The sequence below is a fragment of the Triturus cristatus genome, chromosome 1_1 (genome assembly GCF_964204655.1).
Source record: "Triturus cristatus chromosome 1_1, aTriCri1.1, whole genome shotgun sequence".
NCBI lineage: Eukaryota > Metazoa > Chordata > Amphibia > Caudata > Salamandridae > Triturus > Triturus cristatus.
In genome coordinates, this window is record NC_140579.1 from 86,310,762 (window position 1) to 86,338,663 (window position 27,902).

Below are 27,902 nucleotides of genomic sequence, written 5' to 3' on the forward strand. Positions count from 1 at the left end.
ATAGAATAAATGTACATATGCCTGATAGTCACAAACACTGTCCTTTGTTCCCTGTTATGGGAGTAGAAAAACATACCACTAGTATATCTTAAGAACCTGAAAAGAAAAATATTTTGGATAAATCTTGGCTTTCATCGTTTATCTTTATCTATTCACATCACCATCACGTGGAAAGTTGTAAGCTTTTTTGTGATATATTTCTCTTGTGCAACTCTGTTGTAGGTAATCGTACCATTTGGTAAATATCCTCTACTCATAAATCATCTGAAAGAACACTCCTTGTGATTTCTAGTGCCCAGTATCACATTTATTCAACATTCTTTCATACATATGTATCTCCTAGCAAGATACATCTTATGTTACAGTACATTCATACATAAAGGAAGTATATGTACACTCTGATTGTGCCCCAAAAGGTTACAGATTAATGTTCACAGCAAACGAGCACTCGCATTCATACTCCCATGACGAGCCTTAGAAAAAATGGGAGATGTTTGGCAAAAGTCTGTGCACTCATCCTTTTTAAACTGTGATCTCATGGTGTGTCTTTTTAAAAAAAATGGTATTCATGCTCTCAAAAGGATGTGCCATAATAATACATACTTTAGAATTTAATCGTTATCGCTCCATGAGCTCACAGGAGCGGTGTAGGGCGCCTTCAAATAGACACTGTGGGTATTTTAAAAGAACAGAAGGAAAAACAAGGCTTTAACACCAGGGTTGTTTTTAAACAAACAAGCGTGGTCTCTTTGGCTTTTTTAAGGACATGTCATTGTCCTACTTAAATGCTGGAAGGAGCGCGATCACCAAAGGAAGTACCTTCTCGTGGCTTGTCGGAGCCTGACTGAGGTTTGCCAGAGCCTGGTCTTTTAAAGTGCAAGAAAGCATGCTTGATAGGAAACGGGGGTGGCTGGAAACACTAGACCTTGAAATTTTAAAGATGGCTGCCGGTAAATGGACGCACAACAGGGTTCATTTTGATCCACTTCTTGTTGGAACGATTAACACTGAATCGGTTGAAAAAGAAAGCATATATTTGTTTGTTTTGAGGCTTATTTCGGAGGAGTTTCAAAAGGCAGCCAAAAATTAATATTAATCTAACCCCCAACACCCCCCATATAGGTCTACAGTCTGCAATAAACTACTATCAGAAACTCAAATGATGTCTGCTCACTGCCCCCATGGAATCCAAGGTGTTTACTTGCAGTTAAATGAAATTAGGCATTTGTTTATTGAATGGTTGTTTGCGCATTGCTGATTGGATATAATGGATTGTGCCTCTTGCCAGTTGTCAGCGATCTTGCAATTGGGACTGCCCAATGTAGCACACATGGTTGCTGCCTTCAGCAAAAGTATGTGTTGAACATGAATTTTCACTCTGGGTGAGATATTTTATGCCCCCTAGTTCCGAACAAAATATGGAGATTTCACCCTAGATGATATTTTCTTCTCCCAACATTGTGTCAATAATAGATTGGCTTTCGGTAATTATTTTTTTTCTGAATAATAGAGACTGATGTATGCTGGCCCTCTTCTGTGAGCCATTAGCCTCAAGAGGGGTTGCCACCTTGATAATAAAGTTTAAATGGCAACTGATTTCACCTGTGCTTCCTAATGGAACCTTCCACAGTGATTAATAATCTTGCACTGACTTAAGAGCAGAGCCATATTAAAAAAAATATATATATTTATAATGTCATTTTGCTCTACTTTAAATCAAAAAACCTTTGATCATCACTAGATGTTTAGAAGATGAGTGTATCTTCTCTCTGCCATTACACTCATCAGGAACTCTCGCATCTTCTCTAATAATAAAGGATGACATCACTACATTATCGAATACATGTAGATTTTGAGATATATATATATATATATGTAAAACAGCTAAGGTTTTCAGGATCCATCCACTCCCGAACTGCTTGCCACATGAATTTGAGTACATTACCTGCTGAAGAAGTTAATTCACGTTCTCCAAAGAACGCCTCCCCAAAAATAATTTCCAATGGGCAGATAACAAAACTCTTTATCTCACTCGTTTTAACTGAACGTTCCTCCAGCAATGGAGGAGCATGTGTTTAGAACTAAAATTTTAAATATTTTCTTTCTTATTTTCAAAGAAACTTAAATTGTTATTGTGACTTTAATCGTCTACTTTGTCTACAGTGTCCCATATCTGAGCCAAAGCTGCGGTGAACTTCGCAAAAACTTTCCCCTGCCAGGAGATTTATTTCACAGCGTCTGAGCCACAGGAAACCTAAAAGCTGGGCCTTTTCTTAGGACCTGTGTGGGAGTAGTAAGAAAGGGACCTTGACCACAATGACCAGCTGATGTTTGGAGGCCAACATACATTTGCTAAAAACGAGAACATAGTATTCAGCACAAGAATGGTATTTTGATCATGGAAAGGTTTTGTTTGTGAGCACTGAGCCAATGTACCCAAATAGGTCTTTGTTAGCATTTTAAGTATGTATTGTCAGAAACCAGCAAGCTATCGACAAAATAGTTGCATTTCTGAAATTTAGCTGATACTTAAAGGATAATTATACTCCTTATACAAAATGGTTGAATAGTTTAAATAAAGCGGATGCTTGAATGATAATTCAATGTTGATTTTGGCAGACTAGATTATCTTCATTTCCTTGGTTTCAATAGGCACTTTCTGCTCTGGCTTTAATTTTCTAACTTGTTTTTAGGCACCTCTTCATCTAGGCGAATACTGCTTTTTATGATTTTTTTTTTAACAGCCCAAGGCACAGATCTGGAGCTTAGCTCCTACCTATTTGTTTTTTGCGTCATCAAAATACCAAATTTATCCACACAATTCAACTCCACATATTTCCAATCCACACCACATAATTAGACACCAAACCCCATAATTCAACTCAACAACACAGTTACACAACACACCACATAAATTCATTCCACCCCACAGAATTCTACATCATGCCACCAAATTCTACAGCACACCACATAATTAAACTCCCACTACATACCACTCCACATAATACAACCCATAACACACAATATTACTTCATATAATCCAAGTACACTCAATACCAGATAATTACTATTCACAAAATTCCACTGCACACCATGCCATATACTTCCACTACACAAATCCACTCCTCGCCACACAAGATCACAACTACAACATACATCCAATCCACACCACAATCATGCCACAACATTTAACAGCACACCAAATTATTAAACTCTAATACATACCACTCCACAACACAAAATACCATTTCACATAATTGTATTCCATAACGCAGAATCCAACTCCACACAATCCCAGTACACTCAATGCCACATAATTACTATACACATTCCACTGCCCACCTTGGCACATAATTACACTACACAAATCCACACCACACTATCCCGCAACTAACAATTCAAATCCAACCCACATAATTCCACTACACACCACATACATACTCATAACATGTGTAAAAGACATTATCACTTACAACGCCAATACCTCTAACTCAAGAAAATGCGAGACCAATTTGCATTGCAAATTCTTGTTTTGATATCGTTGTGACCCGGGGTGTGACTTATAACTGTGTGGGACTGTATTATCAGGAATGTCAGGGTTCAGCCTGGGGTGGACAGCTTTTTGCACCCCATAAGGGTTCTGTGTGTGTGTGTGGGAGGTGGGGGGGCAGATAAGGAATTGTTCCCAATGTGCATACTATTGATATCATAATTTGAGTGGCCCCAGTACTGCTAGTAATATTTGCAAATGTGTTTTATGCCCAAAAGTGCCTAATATTTGTTATAATGATTGAATGTGTGTTGAATATAAACATTTTTACATGCATCCTGTGTTAATTTTCTTTTGTGACGCTCGGTGTATTTATCGTGAGTGACTGCTGTGCCTTTGCTTTATTAATTGCTTCTGAATTGAGCCGGACTGCTCAGTGCCCAGATGCCCAAGGGTGAGCACAGTTTATACAGCGAGTGTAATCACTGTCCCCAGACGGGAGTGGTAGGTTCTGCTTAGCTGGGGGCATCCCTTCAGCCAACCAGAAAGTGCCGGTTCCAACACCATCTAATACTGAAAAGTATAGGAAATGGGTTACCTTCAGCGGGCAAGATGTTGAGGCTCAGAGGGACCCAGGAGCTAGTATGACTATAGCAAGGAGTCAGCTGGTGGCCCCAGAGCAAGTTACACTCAATGCATTCCACCAGGTTCTAGAGGCTGACAACAGGGTGGGTCACTACCCAGTGGCCCTTGTTTGATTTGAGGAGGGGGGGCCTTGGGTCTTCTGAAAGTTGCTGTGATCCTGCCTTGCCTGTTGGTTAGGTAATGACTTTAAGTACACTACCTGGAAGAAAGTGACCCTCAAGTCACACCTGGTGATGTTAGAGTTGCCTGAGGGGAAATGTGCTATCACCAGGTCCATGGCTGCCCATGAAGGGAGCCAAGGAGGTCTGTAGCCTGGAATAACGGGCCATATAGCTGTCAAAAGAGGGAAGGGGTGTTGGAAATTAGCCTCTGAATGTATCCCAGCTGAGGTCCATGTGGTGCCAGAGGTCGTCGCCCCAGGAGCCCACTGAGGAGGATATTGTCTCCGTTGGTGACCTGCCTGAACTTGCTCAATAGCAAGTAGAAGGGGGACCCACCAGGAAGAAGTTCTGAAAGGCACAGAAGGAGTGGCCAACCCTGGAGGGCATGAGGTAACGGGCTGAAGCCAAGGCAGCAGGTGATGCCACATGGGAATCACCACATTTACTGGGAAGACAGACTCCTTTATAGTGAGCCATGGGCATCTGTGCAGGTAGCAACAAGGGTTCTGGTGGTCCCCCAATGCTACAGGGGCTTCCTACTGGAGCTCACTCATGAAATACCCTGGCAGGACATCTGGGACAGGCTTGACCCCTACTTTTACTGGCCCCACATGAAAGTTTTCTCAGATGCATTCTATAGGACTTGTTTGACATGCCAGGCCAGCCAGGGCAGAGGCTGAAAACGCCTCTTGATTACTTGCCTATTGTTGGCTCTCCCTTTGAATGGGTGGGCATCGACATTGTAGGGCCAATGGATCCCCAGACAGCCTCTGGCAACAGGCTTATCCTGGTACTGGTGGACCTTGTCATAAGATACCAGAGGCCATACATCTGAGGACTGCAACTGTACCTGCAGTGGCTAAAGGCCTAATGGGGATTTTTATCCAAGTGGGGTTTCCCCAAGAAAGTAGTGTCCGACAGGGGCACTAACTTCATACCTGCTTAAATGCAGTCAATGAGGCAGGAATGTGGAGTTACTTTCATGTTCTCTACCCCCTACCATCCACAAACCACTGGGCTTGTGTAGAGATTAAATGAGACCCTCAAAGGCATGATCAAGGGTCTGCCTGAGGTATACGTGGGACATCCTCTTGCTTTGCCTTCTCTTTGCTTACAGAGAGATACCACCACCCCTTTGAGCTTCGGTGTGGTCATCCTGTAAGGGGAGCTCTCAGTCTGGTGAAATAAGGGTGGGAGCAAGCTCCTAGTACTTACCCCTGATGTAGTTAGCTACATGGTGACCTTCATGTGCCAGATAGCCAAATTGTGGAAGCAAGCTTCTGACAACTTAGAGGCCTGCCAAGAGGTGATGAAGCAGTGATATGACCAAACGGCTACTCCTTTGGAATTGCAACCTGGACAGAAAGTGTGAGCGATGGAGCCCAAGGCTCTCCAAGACTGTTGTTCTGGGCCTATGAGATTGTTCAGAGGAAGGGGAGGTCACCTACCTGGTGGACCTCAAGACTCCCCCTCCCCCAGATACCCTCAGTGGGTTTTCCAAAGCAACCGTCTCAAACCACACTTTGAGAGGGCTGCGGTCACCATGTTGCTGGTGACAGATGGAGGGGAGGAAGAGGAGAATGAACCTCTTCCTGATCTCCTAGCCTCCAAGGAGAATGATGGGTATGTAGAAGGTGTGAGCCTCTCCTCTACCCTGACTTCAGAACGCAGAGGGACTATCTCCAGTTGCTGGGACAGTTAACCTCTCTGTTTTTCCCTCACTCCTGAGACTACCCACCTGTGTAACCAGTACCCCTGGTCCAGCTCTGAGGTCCTGGTACCAAAAGCTGCCCCACTGGGAACTACAGGAGGCTCAATTCAGTCACCAGTACTAATTCTCATACCATCCCCCAGGCTAATGAGCTAATTTATTGGTTAGGGGCTGCCCAGTTCCTGAGTACTTTTGACCTTACTTCAGGGTAGATTGCCCTAAACATAATAATAATGAAGAGATTTATAGAACACCTGATTACTCCCTTCGGAGTGTCCCCTCACTAGGAATACAGAACCCCAAGAACCCAATACCAAGATCTAACTTAAGATTGTCTGGGGAACCAGGTCTTTGCCTTTATTCAGAAAACCAGTTCTGAACGTTCCTGCCTCAGATCAAAAGGGAGGGTGTTCCATAGTTTAGCAGCCAAGAAGGTGAAAGAACGGCCTCGCATATGTACCCTTGTTACTCCTGGAACCACAGGGAGCACTGCATCTGCAGATCTAAGACATCTGCTAGGTCGATAGGGCTTCTTCAAGGAATGAAGATAACGAGGGGCTTTCCTATTTAAGATTTTATGACAAAAGCATAGAGCTTTAAACGATACTCCCTTCCTAATTGGGAGTGAATGGAGTTTACCGAGGGCTGAGCCCATCAAAATGTATCTCTGAATGTTCAGCAGCATACAAGCTGATGCATTCTGTACCCTTTGGAGCATCCTTAAACTGCCTTGAGTGGCCTCCAGATACAAAACATTACAGTAGTCTAGTCCGGAAATCAACAGCTGATGGGTCAAGGAGAGGCCAGCCTTCTCCACTCCAGAGAGGCACTACCAATTCTGGGTAAAGCCCTTTGGATTAAAGAATGCCCCTGCCACCTTCCAGAGGTGGTGAACTAGGTTTTTGCTGGAATGGAGGCCTTCAGTGCTGCTTACTTGGATGACATAGTTGTCTTCCGTAGTAGCTGGAAGGCCCGCCTTTTTCACCTGTCGCAAGTGCTTCACTCCCTTCAATGGGCAGCCTGACTATCAAGACCCATAAGTGCCAGATAGAGCAGGTTCTATGGTGTACCTAGGATCAGGCCTGGGCATTGTGTGCATAGCCGGGCTACTTGGAGTGCCACAGAGACGGAACCAATCTCCGCACACTCCGCGTAGCTAGGCAACGAGCCACCCGCCTCCCACCCGCACTATTAAATGTTAAAAAATATATATGTAAAACTCCTTACCTTATCGGCGGCATCCCCGGGCGTCCCTCTTTCTCCATCGTGCCTTCTTCATGAAAACTGCGCGGGCGCCCGGTCATGCGCAGCTTTTCTGAAGAAGTCGGAATAGCGGAAGAGGGCAGCCCGGGGATGCCGCCGATAAGGTAAGGAGTCTTAAATAGATTTTTTAAAACATTTTAATAGCTCGGGTGGGAGGCCAACTCCGCTCCGCCGCGAGTGTGCGTACATTTGCCTCCACCGCCTAGTTCGCGGAACAGGCAAAATTCCACACATTCAGTGGGCGGAACGGAGATGTCCGCATACCCCTATTTGGATACATGGTGGGCAGGAGTAAGGTGCAAACCCCTCCAGGACAAGATGGAGACTTTCATGGCATGAGGGCCCCTAAAAAATCAAACTGAGGTGAGGGCCTTTTACTCCTAATAGGGTACTATAGGAGGTTTGTCAAGGGATATGGCACCATTGTTGCCCCCTTGACAGCTGACTTCAAATAAGCAGCCCAGATATGTGATTTAAACCGTGACATGGCAAAAAGGATTTAACTCCCTAAAGCAGGCCATGTACATAGCCCCTGTGCTCAAGGCCCCTGACTTTTCCAGGAAATTCATTTTACAAATAGATGCCTCAGAACATGGCATATGGGCAGTTTTATCTTGGCTAAATGATGAAAGCCTAGACCAACCTGTAGCTTCATTACTAGGTTACTTCCGAGGAAACAAAGGTGGAGTGCTTTTGAAAGGGAAGCCTTTGCTGTGGTCGGTGAGCTGAAGAAGCTGAAACCATACCTGTTTGGGACTCACTTCCTTATTCAGACAGACCATAGGCCCCTCAGGGGTGAGAATCCCACATTTTTGAGGTGGTCCATCTCCATACAGGGAATGATTTTTACAGTGGAACACAGGCCTGAGGCTGACCGCGCCATTGTTGACAGTTTTCCAGGTTCCTTCGCCTTAGTGATGAGAACTCCCAAGAGGTTGTGTAGCTCTCCCCACTTTCAGCTGCGAGGGACACGTGTTAAACCGGACAGCCTTAGGGTGGTCTTCCCCCAAACCTTTGGCCTTCTTGCCTCATATTTTTGCAGATTCTTTTTGTTGGCTGTAGGACTCGGAGTACTTTACCATTGCTAACTAGTGCAAAAGTACATATGCTTCTCCCCTAAAACTTGTTTTGATTGAATTATCAACAATTGCACATTTAATGTACCTGCAAGCCCCTAGTACAGTGCACTACATGTGCCCAGGGCTAAATTAAATGCTACTAGTGGGACTGAAGTACTGCTAAGGAATTGGGGATTCCTTATTACATTTAATAAGCTGTACTTCCTAATCGAGAGAGGGAAAGTTGTCATGTCTAGAACCTCTGGAGTGGTCAGAGCAAATCCTCTTTAATGGTAAAGTTAGATTTGTCATTACTATTCTGAAAAAGCAACTTTAAGAAAGTTGGACATTTTCGTACTCTTAGCCCTATGGTGTATGCTGCCTGTCTCTTACCACTGACTGGGCTGGGTGACAGTTCACTTTGTGTAATCCCTTCAGACAGCCACACACAAAGGAAGTCTGGGTATGACTTCATGCATATTCCAAGGAGGAAGAGAGGAAGGAGCTGGGTACAGCCTCACACTTTCACCTGAATGCGCTGGGCCCTGTCCACACACAAATGGCTGCATACACCCTTGTAGTGAGTCTGGAGCCAAGGCAAAAAGAAATAACCTCCTGTGCATGTCAAAGACCCCACCCTTCTTTGAAGTCCCCTTCACTTCAAAGACACAACTGGGTATAAGTATTGGACCTTTGACTCTACCAACTCATTACATTCTGTACCTGAAACCAACTTGCCAAGAAGAACTTCTGGGCTAAGGACTACCACTCTGCGGGACTGCTGCTCTGGAAGACACTTGCCTTGCTATGCTTCCCTGCTGCTCTCTCTGACAGGGCCATCATCACTATATCCATTGTGATAGCTGCCTGTTCTTCAAAGACTCAAGGACATCAAAGTATTTCACCCTGCGCCTGGTTCATTGGAAGTGTTCCTAGGTGCTTGCTCGAGTGGAACAGACTCCTCCTCTGCTGCGAGAACAGAATCGAGGCATCACTGCTGTTGCATGAACAGAACTGGTGCATCACCCTCTGAACCTCCTGTATTGCTATTGAGCCGCTGTATCGTCACCACGACAGCGAGAGACGATCAAAGCATCCCCTCCCTGCTTGAAGAAAATTGGCACATTAGCTCTGGAACTAACGCATCTCGGAACCAGCACTTTGTACTCAAAACCACCCCATCGCCATCGTTGCGTGGAGAAAAATTGCAATTCTAATGGGTTTACTTATTAGAGAATCAGGATTTCATTAAAGACAAGGAGGCTGGAATTATGCATTAAACTTTTTTCCCCACTTCTGAGCAGCACCATTAAAAGCTCATGGAATCCTTAAGCATCACAATCAAAAAAGAATCTTCAAGTTCATAAATATCATGTGACCACCATATTCCTCCTCTTTTTGTTTGCTTCTTCCAGCTCTTCGTCACACCAATTACTTTCAATTAACCATTTTTAATTCTCTACAACAAAACATATTAACATTTAGCAAGCATAAACAAAATTCACAATGCCTGTACCAAAAACTCCAGGCTTAACTAATACTTAATATACCAATCTTAAACCTATTAGAATAATGCCTCACCCAAGGGAACGATGGGTGGGATAATGCTAGCCTCCTTGTATTTAATAACATCCAGATTTTATAATCCGTAAACCTATTAGAATCACAATTTTATGTCAAGACAGGAGGCTAGCATTATGCATGTTCAAAGCTTTTTAAAACACATTTTAAAACATGTTCAACCGATTTAAAATAAAATCTCCTAAATGTAGAGACAGAAGACCAATCCGCTGCTTTCATAATATCATCTAGTCTTCCACCTAACACACTCACCTTACTAGCCATAGCACCATGCGCAGAATGCGCTGTGAACTTAGACACATCCACACCAGCCTCCTTCATGGAACATTTAACCCATCTAGACTAGAAACTGCCTTGTATGGTTTTACATAAGAGATCAAAACTTGATCTTCTCCGGCTCCCCTTTTTATCCCAGAATTCTGCTTTCATACTCCTTCAAACAGCGAACTGCACACAAACTTGGACACTCCTCAAAAACCGGATAAAAAAACAGAACTTGACATAGTCCTCCAACATAACTCAAAAAGCACCCCATTAGGCTGATCAAACCTATGAGAAATCTCCAAAGCCTTATCATCCGAAACCCTCCTGAAAGAAATAAAACACAATAAGGTAGCTAACTTCCAAGACAACTCCCTAGCCTCCAAGAACTTATTACTTGGCCAACTTTCAAACCTCTTCAGGACTAAATCGACATCCCATAAATACCAACACTTGGATTCTGGAGGCCTCTTAATCCGAATCCCTTTCATACCTCTACAAACCAAAGGACTCTTTCCAATAGGAACACCTTGACTTAAAAAATGTCCAGCAGAAACCGCCGTCCGATAACAGTTCACCGTTCTATACTACAAACCCTTCTCAAACAAACCAGCCAGAGAATTTGCTATTTGTATATCAATTGCTTCCAAGGTATCCAAACCCTTTCCAAGCACCACCAAAGACAAACCTTCCAGGCCCCTCTATATCTGTTCCTTGTCCCTGGCGCCCAGGACTCCAATAATAACTCTGCAGCCATTCCAGAAAGTTCCTTGAATGCTCTTGAATCTTGATATCTTCAAAACTAGAAGGTTGAGAGAACCCAACTCCACCAAGGGGTGTTCTTCTCCTTCCACATTCCTCAAAAGACCTCTGAAAGCCAAAATCAAAAGAGGCTCTGTCACTGCCCACTCAATCACAGAAGGGACTCTTCCAAAATGGAGTTACCAAAATGTATTCGCATCCCTGCTTCCTCACCTCAACCAGAACTCTCTGAATCATAGAGAACGGGGGAATTGCATAACCCTTCACTCCTCTTCAATACTGCAGGAATGCATCCACTGCCATGGCCCCTGGATCCGGCCTCCAAATCATGTCTCTCCAACTGGTAGGTTAACCTTGATGCAAAGAGATCCACTTCCAGTGGACCCATACTCTCCATCACTCGCATGAAAACCTCCTCTTTCAGCTTCCAATCGTTGTAATCTATCATATTCCTCGAGTTTCAATCTGCCAGCACATTCTTGACACGCGGTAAATACTCTGCCTTCAGTCCAATTTTGTGCTCCAGACACAACTCCCAAATTTCCTTCTCTAACTCCGTCAGACCCTTTGACTGAGTTCCCCTCCAGTCTGTTTATGCAAGCCACTGCAGACACATTGTCCATCCCGAGCAGCACAGTCTTGCCTACCAAACCTCTCTTAAAACTCTTCAAAGCAAACAAGCCTGCTCTCATCCCCAGACAATTTATATGATTTTTTCCCACAGTGACCCCACGCCCCCAATTTTTTTTCCCCAGACCTGATGCGCTGACTGCTCGCATCGATCTCTAAAACAAATTCTGGGGAAACTCCACCAAATCAATTCTTCCTTCGCTTCCACAGTTACATTCACCAAGTCTCCATACCACAATCCTTATGACAGCCCTGATTTTTTTTAAACGCTGTAATACCCTGTAATGTAGAGGGCCTGGAAAAATCACCTGAATTGACCAACTCAATAGACCAATCACTCTTGCCAAATCTCTCAAAGATGCGCTCTCCCTGTTTTATAACTTTCTGCATTTCTTGTTTTATCTTTTTCACCTTCTTTTCCGGTAGACACAATTGACACGCAACTGTGTCCACCACAAAACCCAGAAATTCCACCTTTCTTACAGGTTCCCAAACTGACTTCTCTAAATTTATCACAAAGCCTAAACTTTCCAACATGCTCATAACAAAATTCAAATGTTCGTTTAGAATCCCAATATCCTAATTCATAATCAAAATATCGTCCAGGTAAATTATCATCCTGATGCTGCTCTCCCTGAAGAAACCTACCACAGACCTCATAACCTTGGTGAAACACCAAGTGGTGTTATTGCTCTTAGGGTCATTCTCGACATTGCTAAGTTAGCATGAGCTCTGCTGCCATGATGCTGCTTTTGCGCACGTTACTACATGACTTTATTTTGCAAGACTCTCTTTGTGCCTTTCACATGAGAACTGTCTGCTTTCTGTTTTCTCTACTGTTCCTAGAGTTTAGTCTAAATACGATGTGCATGGTCGATAAACATGCCCCTTGTTATTCTGTTCTGGTCAGTCCCTAGCACCTAGACAAAACATGCTACACACAGCTGCACTGCTGGAAAGCTCGTTCTTTGATATTATGGGGATGCATGTTGTTCGCACACACTTGGAGAGAGACCTTTCCTTGGAGAAGACCTATGCTGTTTCTATGATGTAAACCTTCCATCTAGGCTCTAAGGTATGGCGCCTGCTGACAAAGCCCAGGGTTCTTCCTTTATATAAAAAACCTCAACTTACCAAGGGCAGGGTGGGTAGGCCTTATTGTCCTTTTCCATTGTCTGCATATGATGACATCCCCCTTTATATTCTATGGTATTGTAACAATGCTGTTTTAGGTTTATGCATTTTGCTGCTGGTAGTGGCTTGTATACTGCATTCTAGGGCACGATAGTTAAAATAAACACTTTGAACTATACAGTGACTCTGACATTCCTTATTGTGGACAAGTACGAGTGAGTGAGCGAAAGTGAATGTCTTGTTACCGCGATTCCAGAGAGAGTCGGGAGTGTTGTGTTCTGGGTTGTCTAATAATTTGTAGCTTCGCGATTATGTAGGAGAACGAATGAGACACTGTAGCAAGTCGATTTTGGGACACTAAGGTGGTAGGCAGGTACAACCCCTATACACGAGGTCTGTTTTCCTGCGCATAGTTCTGTATATGTACAGAATCCCCACAATATTGCACTGTCAACTATGGTCTAGTTCTTATCTGCGGGACTCCTGAGTAGTGCTTGTCCACAATTCCCTCACTTCTGTTTCGGGAGACAGCTGTGATAGTGTAGCCTCCTATATTGTGATGTGATATTTTATTTCGGTTTTTCAGCTTGAATTTTAAAAGGTCTTTCTCTTATTTTTAACCCTTGGTTGCGCTGCCACGCATAGGTTGTTCTGTTCTTTTTTTAATATGGCGATTTTTATTGTGCCTCCTAACCCCACACCACTCGGGGCTTATCTAACTCAATATGGAGTACCTGATGCAGGTGTAGCATCTATCTTTGTTGTTGAAGCGGATCCAGCATTCCGCTTGGAGGTATTTTACTCTTGGGTCAACCTTTCCGGCAGTTGATGGGACAGACAATTTGCTTCACGAGTATACTGCCACCGTGACTCCGCTGGACTATAGACCTTATAGAACTCTTGAGGTTCCTCTCACAGCTAGGCAACACCAAATATGGTTTAATGGCGAGCTTGCACACCCAATAACACTGGTCCGTTTAGGTCCCTTATTAATATAGGGGGCCACTTGGCCTGTTTTGGCTGGGTACACCCCGCACCCAACTTATCTCACTGCTACAGTCGTAGAGCAATGCGTATTACATACATCATTAATACGTATACATAGAGCTGTTATTCACTTCATGTTGTGCAACTTCCAGGTGGGACGACCTGGCGCTGCTGCGCAACAACCTGCCCCTGGTGGTGTGATAAGTCCTTTGTTGGTTAATTCTGTAATAGGCAAGCGTCCCCAGAATAAAGATGAACTTCCTTATTGGCTTGCCGAGAAATATGGGCAACTCAAAGCTGTTTTTCCAAATACCACACCTGTGGAGAAGCACAGGATTTTGACAAGTCTAACGAAACATTTGGTTCCCGTGTGGTAAATATTTAAATTACCTGTACTATTTTTTATGCGGTAAAGTCTAGTAAGAATAACTCAGTCAAAATAAGAGGCAGAATCCGTGGTATTAGAGGTTCTGAAAAGGACTTTATTCCTTACAAAGGAATTATGGTTCGAACCAGGCAATCATATTCCATCACCACGAAGGTTCAGGAAGGGATAGGCAATACATTATTGACAAGTAACAATATATATATGAAAATCATTGCATTAAGACAGATGCAGGAGGCGTAACAGCTGATAATACAGATAAGAATACACATACGTAATGAAAATAGGCGTAAATACAGGCGTATACTAGAAACGTCATTTAAAATGATGTCACAAGTGGGTGGATCCATAAGAGAATCCTGCAGTGTCAGCAGAAATATTTGGCAGAGATGCGCGCGCAGCCGCATGACGTGTGATTGACGTGCAACTAGAGGGTGAAGGGGAATTGACATTTAGCTCTACATGTGGAGTGTGGTAAATAAAAATAAATATTACCGGACTGAATTTCATGCGGAATCTTAAATTAAAGTAAATAGCTCAAAATAACAAGAGGCAGAATCCGTGGTATAAGAGGTTTTCTAATGGGCTTTATTCCATTCAAAATGGCCGACTCGAGTCGCGGCCTTCAGGTTCCGTCACCACGAGGGTTCAGGAAGTGAAGTACAATAATTCATTAACAGACATGTATTTTTATAATAAGTGCATTACAATGAAACGAATGTAGAAGGCGTAACATTTGATAAGAAAAGTGACAAAACAGTGACATAATCGAAACTAGGCGTAATAAGGAATAAAAGAAACATGATTGGTTAGAATTATCAGACATAGGTGGATCTATAAGATAATACTTGGCATAGATGCGCGCGCGGCAGCATGACGTGTAATTGACGTGCAACTAGGGGGTGAAGGGGACTTGACATTTAGCTCTACATGTGGAGACGAGAAGTCTGGGGTCAAGTCAACCTAATCCCAAATCATATCTAACATCCTATGTTTAAAGAACTATGTTATCCACAAGGAAGAACTCTCGGACAGAATCTATTCTATACTGACTGTGTGCGTGTACAAGCGTCTAAGTGTCTATATGAGATGCGAGGGGCAGAAAACTTTCCATGGCAACAGGGCTATGAATCACTTGCAGGAGGACGGAAAGGCTGAGTCCTTTGCTTGTGAGCTAAAGGAAATGTTTACCTAAATCACTGGACAGGAATGCATCGGCTGAAGAGTAAAATAGATAATTCGAAGGTGAAATACAACTTCTTGGCAGACAGGCGAAAACTGGCCGAGGCAGTCACCGTTAGCTGCACAGGGAGTAGGACAAAGTTCATGGATACAGATGCGAGCTCAAGCTGAAGCTGTCAAAGACAGAGAGCAGGGAAAGGCTTTGAGGACAGAATCGGGCCTACTTGCCTGAACTGTAAAAATGAAGTAACTTAGCCATATAAAGTCGGTGGCCTTTCATACTTAGGAATCGAATATCCAGCCCATTGATGGCGGATCTGACAGAGAACATGTCGACGGTAGACACACATATGTTTGCGTCTTAGAAACTGGAACTGGAGGGAACATACATGTACTTGTAACATGCATATAGAACCGTTGGGGTCCAAGATAGGGGACATAACTGATCAGGAAAATCCACATTTCCACATTCCCTCCTTGTCCCCTTCTTGCCCTTCACGAGACATCAATCTTCATCATTCCATTGATTTGCTCATGGAGCATCATTTCTTCTTCCTTCTTCTTCCGGTATTTTGAACGAAAACCTTGATGTGGAATACACGATGTGGCACACAGACCACAAATCGCTGGTCCACATTGTAGGCATAAACAACAACTGAAGAGCATAAGAAGGCCAATACCTAGGAAGGATAGAACTCTCCATCCCCAGGCTGATATCACACTCCAAAACCACCCGGACCACGTCCAAGTGCCTGGATTCTCGTGTATCTGGCTTACAATCTTATGAAGGCGTGTTATAGCTTTATATACAGATGGCGAATTTTCTGGTATGAATATGCAGCAGCTGGATCCGATGACCCTGCAAGCTCCGCCCCTATCGGCCAGGATGACGTCAAGGACAAGACGATTCTGGAGAACAACAATTCTCATCACTGATTGTTCCTCTGTCAGATTGCCTAGGGCGGCCATAGTCTCGTTTACTACAGCTTCAAGAGTCTTGGTGAGTCTGCGTATCAGCTTACTATTTGATATTGTACCTATATAGGGAAAGATACCTTTATTGAAATCTACATACTTGTCCCATGCTGTTTCAGTATAATCGACAACTGGGAGATCTCTTTGCTCTCTATTGTGTACTAAATGAACATTTCGATAATAATCAGGGGGAGCTAGGAAAACAGGTGGCAAAAGGAATGCTATGTAACAGGTACCATCCCAATCTAGAGGCAGACGCATATATGCCGTCTGACCACATATAAAGTAAGAATGGCGAGAAGCTCTAAATGAAGATTTACCTTGATCACTATATTCTACTGTAGTAACGCATTGGCTATGGCCCATGTGTATGGAACCAACTTTTCTTACACATAATTCACCCTTAACTGGAAATACTGACATAGTGGGCAGAATTAGTTCAACTTCGGATTTGACATTCAAAATCATAAGATTAGGCGTAAAATTACCTAATTTATACACTTCATTTTCTAAATCAGTTCCTGTTCTACTGGGGTGACCCTCCTTATTAGGGTGACAGACTTTGAATAAAACTAGATTCAGATTTCCCCATATCCAATGTTGTTGATAAACTGCTGTGTCTGGGTCTATGGAATTTAATAAACTAAACCATGCTCCACAGGAGCCATTGTGTGTGAATGGATGTGGAAAGAAAGGCAGAACTCCTTTGTTATTCTGATAGGGAGGAAGTCGGCCACACACCCAACAATTGGTGGCATTACTAGTCTGATGGGAATGATGTAACATACTAATGAATGTGTTATTACGCAGCGCAAGTCTATAGGACAACTCATGTGGCGGTAGGTCACTAAAAGAGTGTTCATCAGTTATATTGAAAACACGTTTAGAATCAGGATAATACATATGCAACAATATACTTGCAGTAACTATTAAAAAACTCAAGAAAAACAAAATTAATAAAGTCACAATACAGTGGCTACGCAGTGATTTACAATACGCCTGTCGTTTCAACATTTCTCGGGTATTTTCTCTACTTAGGTCCAAGGGATACATGTCGGAGACAATTCAACCGCTTCACCTTGGAGAGGACTTAAACAATCAAATTGCTCGACTGTTTGGGCCTAAGCTTTAATTTATAGCACTGAGAGTCATTCTTTTCAACAAAAGGAAGTTTTGAATCAGTCTGTGAGGGAGTGCAGGGCACAGTGTCTATATCTGAAGGTAGTCCATGGAATTTTTTGACGTGACTTGAATGAATCCACCCTTTACGTCCCTCGATCTTCACGGCTGTTCTTGTGGTCAACAGGACCAACTTCGGTGCTTTCCACCTGGGCTCCAATTGACTTTTCCTGTCGAAATTTCTCACAAAGACAAGATTACCCGGAACAATGTCATGGGGTTTCGCCTCAGTGTTGTCGGGAAAGGCTGCAGCTACCTGTGAACGAGAAGATTGTAGTGCAGACATCAAGGAAGCCAAGTAATCTGTCAGCATGTTACAGTCAATGTCAGTTATTTTGCGTGGTATAGGCGTCCCCCACATATTCGGTGGTCTACCAAAGATCACCTCATACGGGGATAGCCCTGTTCTAGAGTGTGCTACCATTCTCATATAAAAGAGTGCAACTGGTAATGCTACTATCCAGTCGACACCTTTCTCTCTACATATTTTGGACAGTCTGATTTTCAGTGTCTGGTTATGTCTTTCTACGAGACCTGCTGCCTCGGGGTGTCGGACACAGTGGAATTTCCACTGATATCCCAACAAGAGTGAGACATGTTTCATTAATTCGGATGAGAAAGGCTGACCGTTATCTGAATATACAACACGTGGTAAACCGTACCGTGGGAAGAATTCTCGAACTAGCTGCTTGGCAGTAGTCGGGGCAGTGTAATCTGATACGGGATACGCCTCTGTCCAACGGGAGAGAGCGCAGACAACTACGAGGACATATTTGAATCCTCGACAACGTTCCATCTGAATATAATCCATCTGGAGGACTTCAAAAGGATGGTCAGGAGGCTGAAATCCACCCTGCTCTACGGGAACACTCTTTCCTGGATTAAACTGACAACATATCATACAGGTACGAACTTTTTGTTTAGCTGCTGCTCGTAAATGTTTGTTGAACCAAATGTGCTGAATGCTGTCTAGCATAGCCTTCTCTCCTAAATGTGCTGGGCTGTGAACTGTAGCTATAATGGCTTGAACCATGGAATCAGGGAGAAACCATACAGATTTCTCCTTTGTCATCCACCCTTGATCTGTCTGGATCCCTCCTAGTTCAGTCCACTTCTTTATTTCTTCTGCTGTGGCATGTGTCTGTATGTCAATTACATCAAGTGCGGGATCCTTAATTGTCATACACTGTGTTGGTGTCTGAACTATTGGCTTTGTCATGTCTAATGTGCGATTCTGAGCAGTCTGTTTAGCTGTTCTGTCAGCTAAATCATTGCCTTGAGAAATGGTATCAGTAACCTTCGTGTGTGCTTTACATTTCATAATCGATATAGCAGTGGGTAGATGTATTGCGTCTAACAAAGCATGAATGAGGGGTCCGTGCTGAATGTGGGCACCATGGGACGTTAAATAACCTCTCTCTCGCCACAGCACGCCGAAGTCGTGTACAACTCCGAATGCATAACGTGAGTCAGTGTATACATTAACTTTCTTATTTGTGGCTTGAATACAGGCTTGCGTTAGAGCAATGAGTTCTGCTGCTTGGGCTGACAAAGTATCTATACAATTTGTTTCAATAACTTCAGTGTCTGTTGTGACTGCATACGCGGCCACTAAATCTCCTGTACTTGCTCTCATGCATGATCCGTCTACATACAACGTCAGGTCTGGATCTAACAATGGAACGTCTGTCAAGTCTTGTCTAGGTTTCGTCTTTATTTCAATGATTTCAACACAATCATGAGCTAGTGGGTCTGTTCCAATTACAGGTAATAGTGTAGCAGGATTCAATGTATTACACCGTCGGATCTCTATGTGTGGTTGAAACAATGTCAGTTCATAACCGGTAAGTCTTGCTATGGTCAAGTGTTGTGTTTGTGTTCGGTTCACAAGAACCTCTACTGCATGTGGTACTTGAACTGTCAATGGGTGTCCTAATACTATGGCATCGCTTTGTCTGATTGCTAAAGCTGTCGCTGCCACTGATTTCAGGCATGCAGGCAAAGCCTGAGCTACGGGATCTAATGTACTGGAAAAATAAGCACATGGCTTGCATGATCCTGCTTGATCCTGAGTGAGTACTGACAAGGCAGTACCTTCGCGTTCTGTAACAAAGAGTGTAAAATGTTTGCTATAACATGGCGTTGCTAAAACAGGTGCTTGACATAAAGCTTCCTTTAGGCTTTCAAAAGCTTGTGTATGTTCCTGAGTCCAAGGGAGAACAGTCGATGTGGCTGCCTCCTGTGTGGTTAACTGAATAAGTGGTTTTGCTAGAAATGCGTACTGAGGGATCCACTGCCTACAATATGAAGTGAGGCCTATGAAAGCTCGCACCTCCTTTTGTGTCTGGGGTATTGACATGTTAGCAATTAACTGAATGCGATCTGGTGTAAGCTGCCTTCCCTCCTTGGACAGCGAGTGACCAAGATAAATAACTCGCTGAACACAGAATTGCAGCTTAGAAGGGGACACCTTGTGCCCCTTGTCGGCTAGGAAATGTAAAACTGTCAGAGAAGCTTTTTCGCATTCTGACTCGCTTCTTGCGGTGATCAGCAGATCATCGACATATTGAAGCAGTGCAGTATTGACTGGCATGTGGATACTGTCAAGTTCTCTTTTCAGTGCTTGGCTGTAGATGCTGGGGCTTTCTGTAAATCCTTGGGGAGCGCGTGAGAATTTAAAACTGCGCCCATTTAAACTGAATCCGAACAAGTATTGGCTTTCCGGATCTATTGGGACGCTGAAAAAGGCATTCTTGAGATCGATTACAGTAAAGAATGTTGCTTCGGAATCAATTGCTGTCAACAATGATGATATATCAGGGACCACAGGGAATTGTGGTACAATACACTTGTTTAGTTCACGCAAATCAATAACCAATCGGTATACTGGCGGAGCAGTAGGATCAGTTCGTTTAAGAATCGGAATTATCGGTGAATTACATACATTGGAGTCTGTTTCTACAACTACTCCCTGGGCAATTAGCTCATCAATGATTTTCAACAAAGCCACTACAGCATCATGCGGTAACTTGTATTGTCGCATTCGTGGTAGTACCACTCCTGCTTTCAATGTAACTCGATAGGGTGTAATGTTCATGCAGCCAACATCCGTAGGGCCTTGTGCCCATAGATGTACTGGTAAAGTCTGTAGTCGGGGATCCATGTCTCTAGACACATAGTGACCTTTAAAATCACGTAAAAACAACCTTACTCCTTCCGGAGAACAACATATTATGGCTCCTAGTGCTTTCAGAGTCTTAATTCCTAACAGATTTTCTGGGCATGATTTAGTAAGCAATAAATCTGTAGTTCGTGTCAAAGGTCCTATTGTAAGTGGTAGAGGCTGTGATACTTCATTAACAATAGGTTTTCCTGAAAAACCAAGGGAAACATTTTGAGAGCCTGAGAGGGGTGCCCCTGGAACTTCACTACGTTTTATGGTTGTTCGACTTGCCCCTGTATCGAGTAAGAATTTTCTATCTTGACCTAATAATTCACTATGTACATAAGGTCCTTCTTGATCTACAGGAATCTCGATAAGCGGTAAGTCGACTTCCCTCTCTAGGCTGGTTCATGCGTAGCGCTGATACTCAGGGTATTCATACTGTGCAGTCTGATACATTTGTCGTGTTGTGGTTTGTGTGGCAGTAGCAGGCAACGGTGGTGCAGCTGGCACAAACTGTATGGGTTGCTGTGAGGCTGGCATAGACTGTTGCTGAACTGGCATGGACTGTCCATGCTGCATAGCTCCTTGTTCATTCTGATCTTGTCTAACTAATCGTGGTCTCTCTTTTGCAATACCTGTAGCTATATTACGTTTCAGGACTTGACAATCATGTACATAATGGCCTAGTTGTTTACAGTAATTGCAGGTTCTTTTTACAGGAACTGCAGAATCACCAGAATGTGTCACACCCTTTTTGTGACCATCTGCTGGTACTGTCTGAGAAACTAGCATTTTCATTTTTGTATCCTTCATGCGTCTATGCTCGTGTTCTTGTTCATCCCTAATTCTATTGTGATGATACTGTAACATTTGTAGCATTTGCGACGGAGTGTTACTTTGCCAGGTACTCTCGAATTTCAATATTCTATTCTTCACTGGAGGCAATGCATTTTCCACCAATTTTGTCACAAATAAATGTGGATATGAGTCACTACTTGCTTTTATACCACTATTTATACCAAAACATTTTTCAAATCGAGCATAATAATCGCTTGTGTCTTCATCTTGCTTTTGTTTGCAGGCTGTGATTGCACCCCAATCTTCCTTTTTTGTAGTTAATAAACGTGGCAGTACCTGTACTAGTAAACCTGGTAACAGTTTAACTTTATCCCCGAGCCCTGAACCTGCAGCTCGGCTCCTTTCTTCCTCTGCTAATGCTGTCCAGTCTATCTTTTGGTCTCCCACTTCCCACTCTTTTTCTTTCAGTTTTTCATATATGCCAGTAGGCAAAAGCACCTTTAATATCGTCATAATATCAGGAAAGGTGTACTCTCCCATCAGTAACATGTCTTTAATTTCTCGGTGGAAACCCGCTGGGTCTTTGTCATGACTAGGTACTACTTTCTTCATTTCTAATAATTCCATTTTTGATATGGGTGTGTAAACAAATACACGGTGAAACTCATTGTCTTCGCCTTTTATTGGGTGCACTTCTCGTAAAGGATTTTGTCTATCCATATAGTACGGCGTTCTTTCTCTGTGGGGCAGCGAGAGAGAATCCGGACTTACAAAAAGGACGTACTGCTTACGTGACACTAATATCTCTTTAATTAGCTTATTACTAGAACCTCTCCATCTGTTTGTGAGTAGTTCCGTTAATATATCAGGTAAAGGACCAGGGTCAGCATGTTGGCTCTTATATAATATGAGAAGTTGCTGAATCATATAGATTCCAGCTAAGCGTTGTTCATCTGTACTGAGGTTGAGAAACGTGTGTGCTACGGTCTCATCACCGTATTTTTCAGGACTGTCAATCCAGTGAACGGCTGATCTGGCTAATTCTTGCTCATCCATAGAATCGAGGAGGTGGTAACCTCTTCGTTCTCGTAGTATCTTATCTGCGGCTTGAAACGAATGTTCAGGAGACTTCAGATTTATTACAGGCGTCGGATACGTTCTGCTATTATTTGGACATACGGAGTGTATGGGATCAGAAAAACATCTAGTATTTTCACAAGATCTTCCTCTGCCTACATAAGCTATGGTCTCTGACTGTCTTGCGGAATTCCCTGATTCGGACACTTCATCTTGCTCAAACTCGTCTGTTCCCAATCTCTCTTCATGAATACGCTCTATTTCTTTACGTATTTTTCGGCACATGGCTATTATACAATTTTGCTTATCGTGTCTCCCTTCTGATATATTCTGACTCCATCTTGTAAGAATAAGAATTCCATAGCTCTGTTAATACATCCTGGATCTCGTCCTGTTTGAACAAAATGATATATGTTATCTAGATGCGTAGTCATCCCTGGTAACCTTGCTAAATATTCTGCGGCTCGCCTGATACGTAATGATGCCAGGACCATTTCGTCCTCTTTACCAACCACTGGGTCATATCTACAATTTACAAGGAGTTCTTTAAGCGTACGTTCACTTACAAATTTAGGTGTACGTGAATGCGCTGACTCTTGAAAGACAAGTTTATTTATTCTAGGTGGTGTAAAAGTACTGCTAGCACCTCCCGTGGCCCCATCTGGGGCGTCGGGTGTGAATGGGTTCGTTGAACGTGACACAGCAACTATGGGTGTCGATACCTCTGTAGAGTCGACTGCGGAGACAGATGCGGAAACAGATGTGCTTGCCGAAGCTTGTATCGGGACTTGCTGTTGCACGGGGACAGATACCTGATCCTGACGTTGGACCCCTCCGCCAGACGGTCTATGTGGTGTGGCGTTAGCATACTCGGGAGCTGCATCGTCTAGATATGAGGAAAGAAAAACATCTTCTGCGGTTCTGGGATGCCCCTTTGGATGTACCTTAATTGGAAATAATGGGGGTGGCAAGTCTTTTGGTATCTCTGGAGCAGCCTTAGGTAGTCCTTCGGCTAGAAGGGGATACATACCATTCATAAGAGCATTTCTTTGTCTATTCACTTGTTCTGATTTCACTCGGATACCTTCCTCAATTAATAGATTTTCTTGAACTTTATTTGAACTTTCTTTACTCCTCTCTTCTTGTCTACGTGCTTTTTCTGTTCGTCTATGAGATTCTTTACGCCATAACTCAACAGCGTCTTTCTGTGACTGTCTGACCTTTCTTTTCCATAACTCTTCCTCCACTTTCATGATGCACTCTGCATCCCAGGTTCCCGCTATGGGCCACCTTTGACTTTCCGGTAATCCTTTGGTATAATCTACCCATAGATCAAGAAACAATATGGCATCTAAGCCATGTTTATGGTACATGAAATGCCCTGGAGTGTCTCTAGGAGGAATAGGAACTGCTTCTTCAAGCACCCCTTTTCTGGTAGTAATCTGTCTTAACTTCGAGAAGAGCGGCATATTTACAACTGATCTGATACTTACTCTTGAACTTACTTAATACGAGAAACACAATAATGAACAGTGAACAATGAACAGTCATTCATACCACAATATGCAAGACATTTCTGACTACTTTAAACATTAAACATTAAACATTATAACAATGATCGACAATGATGACAGTCTGCCTAACTAATCACCACGCTGAATTCTTGACAATAACTGAATACTTCGGAATACTTGATATACTGCTAAACAGTACATATACACTGCTAAACAGTGCAGACCGGATTTGTGTACCCAAATCCGTCTTGACCGGCACAACCTATGTGCGCGTCAACACGCCTCCCCGGCAATGGTACTCACCGAGTAGCTCCTTGAAACGGAAGGCCTCAGAGAATGGACAGGACTCGATAACTGCGGACATCGGACCCTCTGGACGTCGGGATTTCGGAAAACCTGGTGGGCCTCTGTATACCTCGGATCTTGCTCTCTCAGCTAGGCTCTGGTCGGGATACTTCGCACTTCTCACCGCCTCGTCTGGGTTGATCGCAGCCTCAGTCGCCCCCGCTTGACCGGAGGGAGCTTACAGGAAATCCTGCTGGTACGCGTTTATGGTCCGTCCAGCTGTGGCAGGAGACCGGGCCTGCAACGCACCGCCGGCGCGTGAGATGAGAAAGTGTCCCTGTTCGGGCGCCATTATGTGGTAAATAAAAATAAATATTACCGGACTGAATTTCATGCGGAATCTTAAATTAAAGTAAATAGCTCAAAATAACAAGAGGCAGAATCCGTGGTATAAGAGGTTTTCTAATGGGCTTTATTCCATTCAAAATGGCCGACTCGAGTCGCGGCCTTCAGGTTCCGTCACCACGAGGGTTCAGGAAGTGAAGTACAATAATTCATTAACAGACATGTATTTTTATAATAAGTGCATTACAATGAAACGAATGTAGAAGGCGTAACATTTGATAAGAAAAGTGACAAAACAGTGACATAATCGAAACTAGGCGTAATAAGGAATAAAAGAAACATGATTGGTTAGAATTATCAGACATAGGTGGATCTATAAGATAATACTTGGCATAGATGCGCGCGCGGCAGCATGACGTGTAATTGACGTGCAACTAGGGGGTGAAGGGGACTTGACATTTAGCTCTACATGTGGAGACGAGAAGTCTGGGGTCAAGTCAACCTAATCCCAAATCATATCTAACATCCTATGTTTAAAGAACTATGTTATCCACAAGGAAGAACTCTCGGACAGAATCTATTCTATACTGACTGTGTGCGTGTACAAGCGTCTAAGTGTCTATATGAGATGCGAGGGGCAGAAAACTTTCCATGGCAACAGGGCTATGAATCACTTGCAGGAGGACGGAAAGGCTGAGTCCTTTGCTTGTGAGCTAAAGGAAATGTTTACCTAAATCACTGGACAGGAATGCATCGGCTGAAGAGTAAAATAGATAATTCGAAGGTGAAATACAACTTCTTGGCAGACAGGCGAAAACTGGCCGAGGCAGTCACCGTTAGCTGCACAGGGAGTAGGACAAAGTTCATGGATACAGATGCGAGCTCAAGCTGAAGCTGTCAAAGACAGAGAGCAGGGAAAGGCTTTGAGGACAGAATCGGGCCTACTTGCCTGAACTGTAAAAATGAAGTAACTTAGCCATATAAAGTCGGTGGCCTTTCATACTTAGGAATCGAATATCCAGCCCATTGATGGCGGATCTGACAGAGAACATGTCGACGGTAGACACACATATGTTTGCGTCTTAGAAACTGGAACTGGAGGGAACATACATGTACTTGTAACATGCATATAGAACCGTTGGGGTCCAAGATAGGGGACATAACTGATCAGGAAAATCCACATTTCCACAGGAGACAGAAGTCTGGGGGGTCAGGTCAACCTAATCCCAAATTGTATCTAATATCTTTGTTTAAGGAACTGGTTTATCCAAAAGGAAAGGTCTCTCGGACGGAATCTATTCTATACTGACCGTTAGTGCATGTACAAGCGTCTATGTGTCTGCATGAGATGCGAGGGGGCAGGAATCTTCCATGGTGACAGGGGCTATGAATTACTTGCATAAAGACAGTGAGGCCGAGCCCTTTGCAACGACTATTGAGGTACGTCCATGACATTCACTTCCATTGTAGTCCTTGCTCTCTAACTGTAAAGGAGGGGGTATACCAGTTAACTATAGAGGTCCCAGAGCAGACCAGAATTAATGTACCTTGACATAGCTGTGTGTGACTCAGTAGTGCAATTGCATAGGGTAGTTGGGTGCTGCAGGACTGGATTGAGGTGCATTCAGCAATGCTCTGTGTGGCTCCCAGTACTGGAACTAGAGGGTCAGATGCTATTTTAGACTCTCTTACATCCACAAATCAATGTGTGAGCCCCCACTCTACAGTACTGAGGATGACTCTATGCAGTACAGAATTTAGGTGCATGGGTTGAGCTGTGAGAGGCTACCAATGAAGTAAGTGTTCAGCATTCATTGTTCAGGAGTATGGCACCAGCTAATCTGGCTTTGCCCTTCAAAGCACCAGCTTGAAACTTCTATCCCTATCCCACACTTGAGACTTCTGATGATGACCCAAAGTCAATAGTCCTTCAACTACTGAAACCACTGAGATCTGCTATTAGGACTCCCCATTTCACGCACCTTACATACAGTAGAAGATTTCACTACATCTCAGTGATTTGTGAATCCAAGATTTGCATCCGTTCTCGACATCGGCACCAACCTTCTCTTGTGGCGACCACCACCTACAAAAATGCAAAATATTGGTTTGAACCCGTTTCCTCATTTACATTTATATGGGCCCAGAGTGGAGGGTCCATACTTGGAGTCAATTCCATCGCTTTGTTGCTCCTAAAATTTCACTGTCCATCTGTACCTACAGGTCTCAACTGTGAAGACGAAGCACTTGATACTTGGACCTGAGAACCTTGATGACACCTTGGAGTATGTCTATTGCGCTGCTAATACCATGAGCCCCTTGGATGAGGACGAGGCCTGCGGTGCACTGGCTGAGGACACCCAGGACAGTGAAGTTTCCTCAACAGAGATCACCTTCAGTTCTAGAAGCTGAGTTTTCACGCTCATTGAGCTAGCCACTCACTGGGGTGACTTAACAAAAAATGTACATAGTAAATAAAGTATTCTTATTTTTGCAATAATTGTTGCTTTAATTTTCATTGATTTTTAATTTCTTTGATTTTAGATTGCAAACTACATCACATTTTTCATTTAATCTGTCATCAAGCAGTCATCATGTGTGATGGCTTTTGCGAGCCATCTTCGGACAAGCTCTTGACCAACGTACTTCTTTCTCTTTGTGGCCTGAGTTGCACTCGGTGCCAGTGATTACAATTCTTTAGGACAGAGTAGGGTAGTGCTAGTCTTGGTTACTGGAGGCGACTGTGGCCCTTAACTTTGACTAGATATTGTTATGTTTGTATTACATTGTCTTGAACGAAACTCAAAATATTTTACCAGGTAAATCACACAATCCCCTGCTGAATCACCCTTCAGACTTTCTGTCCCATCTGTAGCCTCCTCGCCACTCCTCAGGACCTTGTGTGGTTTGTTAAATCTATACAGTGTGGTGGGTGGAATACAAACAACCTCACAAAGGGAAGCGTAAAGGGCAAAATGTTCGAGAAATAAACAGAGAAGGGTGTATAAATTGGCTGCTCCTTTGGAGACAATCTAAATGTATAAAATAGTGGATTCCCCAGATGTACGACACTGCCACTCATTTCTTTACCAACATGTTGATCGCTACAGTGCGGTTTATTACAACGTAGGTTTTTACAATCCATTATGTGGTATTGTTCTATATATATATATATTTTATTTTTGGGGGATAACCCTCAACACCCCCTTTTTTAACTTGTATATATATCCAACCGCACAACGTCCTGTACGAGAGGAGCACTTTGTCAGTCGGTGCTCGCGGCGAGATCAGGACAGCATCTCGCTACAAAATA

The 27,902-nt window shown here is 43.4% G+C and overlaps 1 long non-coding RNA gene across 1 annotated transcript in view; it reads left to right on the top strand.

The window, feature by feature from the left end:
* LOC146869544 (uncharacterized) overlaps window positions 1–27,079 on the top strand; it is an 89,788-nt gene extending 62,709 nt beyond the window's left edge. The window contains exon 3 of the long non-coding RNA XR_014981439.1: window positions 26,813–27,079. This is a non-coding gene — a long non-coding RNA (uncharacterized LOC146869544). The remainder of the gene's footprint in view (window positions 1–26,812) is intronic.
* The last annotated feature ends 823 nt before the right edge of the window (window positions 27,080–27,902 follow it).